This window comes from Rhinolophus sinicus, linkage group LG05 (assembly GCF_036562045.2).
Source record: "Rhinolophus sinicus isolate RSC01 linkage group LG05, ASM3656204v1, whole genome shotgun sequence".
Classification (NCBI taxonomy): domain Eukaryota; kingdom Metazoa; phylum Chordata; class Mammalia; order Chiroptera; family Rhinolophidae; genus Rhinolophus; species Rhinolophus sinicus.
The window spans coordinates 136841627-136846927 of record NC_133755.1 but is presented as its reverse complement, the minus strand read 5'-3'; the positions used below and the strand labels follow the sequence as shown (position 1 = coordinate 136846927).

At 46.9% G+C, this 5301-nt stretch overlaps 1 long non-coding RNA gene across 1 annotated transcript; it reads right to left on the bottom strand.

The window, feature by feature from the left end:
* Positions 1-1811: 1811 nt before the first annotated feature.
* LOC141571890 (uncharacterized) lies at positions 1812-4935 on the bottom strand. Its single transcript, XR_012496945.1, has 3 exons — positions 4700-4935; positions 4312-4389; positions 1812-2954 (listed from the first exon to the last, which is right to left on the bottom strand). It is a non-coding gene; the product is annotated as an uncharacterized LOC141571890 (long non-coding RNA).
* Positions 4936-5301: the final 366 nt, after the last annotated feature.

The window sequence follows — 5301 nt, the reverse complement described above, 5'->3', positions numbered from 1 at the left end:
ATAAGGGAATAGCAAATTTCTCTCCCAGGAAAGGGGTGTGATGCATAGTTATGAATAATGCACACCTAGTACTAGGGGCTTGAGCAGCCACCTAACCCATACATCAAAGTCTTGCCCCTAGGGTCACCCAGATGTCACAGAAGCCAGAGAGAATGTACAGATGCAGAAGAAGCCAGCGAGCCAGTGGGGTTACGTCTCAGGATTCTCAGCTCTCTCCTTCCTGATTCTCTCCAGGAATGTGGTCCTTGCTCAAGCAATACTCCCATTTCCACTAATTATCTTAAAAGCTAATCAGAAGATACCAGGAAATACAGCATTCTCAGCATGCCTCAACTTTGCTGAACTTTCTTAAATGCTTTTGTTTGAGACAAAGTTGTTTTAATTCAAATCTATTCCATCTTTCAGTTTCAACCTTCTCGGTTTCACTCAAGCTAAGGGTGTACTTATTCTCCAGCCTGGGAGGGAGCCTGAAGCTCACTGGGTTTCACTTGCACTAAAAAAAAAAAAAAAAAAAGAAGAAGGCAGGGAGGAGAGGGAAGGAGGGGTTGGAGAGGGAGAGAGGGAGGTTAGTTATTTTATAGTCTGAGAACAAATGGGATGTTTGATTTACCGTCTCATTTTGAGATTTTTCTTGTTGACACGAAGAGTTAGAATTTTCAGGGGTGAACAATCAAATGATTCAGAAGTAAAGGAGAGCGAAGATTGTACAGATCACAATTGAAAATCTCAATAATGACTTTTGCAGTCAAAAGGGTAGTAAGATAAATGATGTGAACATTGATTACTCTCCTAACATAAATTGTCTATGAGTACCCTTGGTAAATCTGATTCACTTGTAATTCCATCTTCAAGTGTGGGAGCATTAATTACAGGGCAGAGTAGAGGGAAGTGGGAGGGAGAGAATGCCTTTAGTGCATCAAGGTGATGGTATCAGTTTCAACCATCTTCTGCACTCTTGAGAGACAGACCTGGCATCTCTGTACCAGTCAGGGCTTTGCCACTTTCTAGTAAGACATTGAGCCGTAACTGTCAAAGCTTTAGACTTCTCTCCTGCAGAGCTAATAGTGGTGCCGTTACTAGACAGGTCAGGCTGAGCTATGCTGCTACACTTCCACTCAATGATGAGAAATTAATTATAATTAACACTCAGTATTTTATAGTTTACTATCTCCACTTCAGGAAATAAGGAAATAAGAGACCTACTTGCCTAGGGTCACTGTTAACTAGAATAGCAAGAATTCAAGCACAGCTTTGAATGAACAAAATCTTTCTTGGTTCGGTGCAGCTCACTGATCTTACAGGTGGGGTTATAAGTACCATGAACAATTGCAGTGTAACCAGGCTGAAAGCAAAGTAATTATCTTGGATTGTCCTGGTGCAGCCTCTTTGGGAAAAGAAGCAAAAGGAAAATTACGTATGTGGCATATACCAGCAAGCACAATTTTTAGAAGGTGCCCAATACCCCTTGTTAATCGGAAAAAGAAATGTTTTTTTTTCTGTTTTGCATTGCTTCGGCTTCTTTTGCATGATCTACATTACTCTGGGCCTTGGCTTTCTATGGATAAAGGCTGACAATGTATGACAGCACCTAGAGGGGGAGGTACTTGTGTTGTTCTTTTAGCCATGACGCTGAAGCTGGCTGTCTTCCTCTACCTCTCCGTTACTATCTACACCGTCTTGCTGTGGCCCAGGGGCTGTTGCTAGTTCTCCTGTGGGGGGTGGGGGTGGGGGGGAGTGGAAGTGGGCACCCAGCTGGCTGTAAGGTTACTCCTTGCTTAAAGCAAGCCAGCAGATTCTCCAGTTGTATCAGGCTCCTGGGAGGTGCCATTGCAGCTGAGCCTCAGACCATACTTGGATTACGAAGAACATTTACCACCTTTTCTGGCCAGGGCAAAATGGAGCGTTTGGAGCCATGTAGTTCTAAAAGGGATTTTAAAAAACGATAATGATGAAACCTGCAGCCATGTACAAAATACTTTACTGACACAGTTTGCTTCTTAAAAATACTGCCCCCCGCCCAGTATTCAAAAAATGCGCTTAGAGTCAGCTGCCATGCCAAATTTTTTTTCTTGACTCTCTCACTTGTGTTTTATTTCCACGTGTGCTTATATTAGCTTTTACCTAGTGGTTCAACTGTGGGTTTCTCAGAGAGCAGTGCCTCTAATTTGACCTCCAAGTTCACCATCTGATGGATGGCAAATGAGGCTGACATTCTCCTGTCTGTGCCTTACAGTGAGCTCTGGCCTGGGCAGCTGTCTGCAGTGGTGAAGTCTGGCTCATGGAATCATGGGTCCCTCACCAGGGGCTCCGCGTCCTGTTTCTTTAACACGGATGACAGGCTCCATCCAGCACTTGACAGTCCAGGATCTCCCTACATACAGCTTTCTCTATATGGTTGTTTCCGTGAGTCGAGGGGCTTTGGCTGTCAGCAGGCACTCTGGAACATTAGCCCCAGTGTTTTTCATAGTTTCATTTCCTTCCCAGCAGATCTAAGCAACGACTGGCCTGCTTCTGTCAATCAGACAGGAACGTCCCTTCAGGGGGAGGTATGGGAAGTTCAGTTACTTCAATCATTTCTTTTAACCGCATCCTCTCTCCTGCCACCCTGGCTGTGAACAGCTGAAAGCACAGCAAAAGTTGGAAAGACCTCAGAGAGAAATCCTCTGCAACATGGCTTTATGAACATTATCCAGGCCTTACTTTCTGACTGAGTCTCAAAGCCATAATCAAATGCTTTCTGCCAGCACTCTGGTGATACCTACTGTGTGGATTTGAGAAGCTTTGTGGGTCTCAGTAGCGCACAACACAGGGATGAAGAAGGAAGGCGTGAGGTGAACTCTCCATTTGGTCTTTGTGCCCCTCCCACAAAGCTGGGTGCCATGGTAACCACTTGACCCTTGGAGATGGATCTAGGAAGGGCTTTCCTCTCAGCCAGGAGCATCACTGATGGGCCGCTACAGGGACGAGATAATTAAGAAAGAGTTTCCTGTTAATCACCCAGACCTGTCACTTCTTCAAAATGCTTTCCATGTACTGGCTCGCCCCTCCATTCGCACGGCCTGCTCCCGCTTTTGTTCAGCCCTCCTCCCTGCATCTCCTTTCCCTGTGCCTTGAGGCCTGCCACCTCTCAGCACATGCTTGCAAGAAAAGCCTCCCTAAAGTACTGCTCTCCTTGTGCTGTTCCTCCACTTAGAAACATAAACTAGCTCTGCATTGCCTTGGAGATGGAGCGTGAATATTCTGCCCATTTCTAGGATCTCTGAAATCTGGAGTTCCCAGGCTGTCGGCCTCATTCCCATCACTCCGTGCTGGGGCTCAGGTCAGTCTCTGCACGCTCTCCGCCCCTCTGGGCTGCTCCCTGTACTCAGTCCCCCTCTTTGGGTGCTCTCAGCACCTCCCTCCGTGGCTTGCCGATGGCTGCCTTCTTGCTGTGTTCCCACATGGCGGGACCTCTGTGTCCACCTGCATCCCGGTGTCATCTTATGTGTTCAAATTTCTTCTTCTAAGGACACCAGTCCCATTGGCTTAGGACCCACCCTAGTGGCCTCATTTTAATGTAAGCACCACTTTAAAGGCTCATCTGCAAACATTGTCACATTCTGAGGTCCTGGGGGTTAGGGCTTCACTAGATGAGTTTGGGGAGACACAACTCAGTCGTAACAGGCATTATCTTTCCCTCTCACTAGTGTGTCCCCAGCACCTATCCCCATGTCGGGCTCATGGAAGGCAAGACTCAGTGTAGGTTTGTTGCTGGAATGATTGTGTGAAAGAAGCTACTGTCTATCCCTGAAGCATCCTGCCCCACTTCCCCCCATCATTTGAGGCCCAGTCCAGCCCTGCCCAACCTGAGAGGACTTCCCACGCCCTGGCCGACTTTCTTCTCTGACCTTCTTTAGCCTACACTTATGCACAGGCACATGTTGTTGACTTTTTCAGGGTTTTAGCCTTGACCCCTTAATTAGAGTGGATGACAAGCTGTGCCTCCATGGATAAGACACAGAGAGCCTGCTCTAAAACAAATACCCTTCCCCAAAACCAAAGTGTGGGTGATTTTTCCTTAGGAATGATCAGGATTCACCACAACTGAAATCTTGGTTGAGATTTTCCTTGAGGGAGCTCAAGCCAGGACCAGGGAAACAGCCCACTCGAACTCATCTGGCTCCCCCAAGCAGAGGAAGGACAGACGCTGTGGATTCGGGCACTTTAACAGATAAACTTTTTCCTTTGTCCTGGAGATCATCACAAACCAGGGTGGGACACACCACATATTCCTCAGCTTGTCTCACATGATGGATTGACACATGTTACTACCTTGAAGCATTTCAACTCTGTGTGGATTTTGTTTTGTTTCCAATCATTCTTCTCTTGCCAGCTCTGGGAGCATGTCTTCTGAAATATAAAGAGTTAAGGCCGGTTATGCGTTGTACACAGTCCCCGACAACTTAATTATTGACCCAGTTTGTAAATCATTCATAGCTTTCCAGAGGTATCTGTATACATCTGCTGGCAGCAAACGGGACCCTGGGCTATTTGCGGAATGGAGGCTGGGGTCAGGGGGAGTGTGAAAAATTAAGAATAACAACACTTTCTTTCCTCCTTGAACTTTAACTGCCCTTTTAAATAAAGCCAAAGCTTTCTTCTTTTGCCACCTGCTTAGAGAACCTCAGTTAACTGCCAAAACAGCTTTAGTTTCACTCACCATTCTCCACGCCATGCCACCCCAAGCAAACCAGGTGACTTCGATTTCATCTAGGAGTGAAGTAGCTGGGACCAGCCATCTTGCCTAGAGTCCCTCTGGGGTATAGCCATGGCTTTAGGAAGGCAACATTCTGACGTTTCAAGTAACTCTTCTAATCATGTCCCTTAGGGGCTGGATAAGAAGCAACGGCTTTCAGCTGGTCTGCCAGTGAGGCGTTTAGGCGGGTTTGTGGTTAACCAAGGCCACACACCCAGTAAGCAATGAGATGGGGTTTAATGGTAGCAGTGTCTGGTGGGGGGCCGGCCCCTCTGTGGTGTCGCGTATCAGCCAGGCCTGCTTAGTTTCAAATGAGAGGAGAGGTGCAGTCAGGTCTCAAGGCAGGCAGCAGGGTTCAGCTTCAATGCCTGTGAAAACAGACACCAAAATAATCAAAGCGCTGCATTCCTGTGTCTAACTAGCAGCTAATCCCCTCTCTTTGGAAGGAGCAGAAACCACAGGTGACAGTCAAGCCCTTACTAGAGTCAGCCATTTGTCCCTAAGTCCTGTAGTTCTCTGAACTGAAAGGAACCTTAAAGATGTCTCAGTTCAGCTGACAGCCGAGG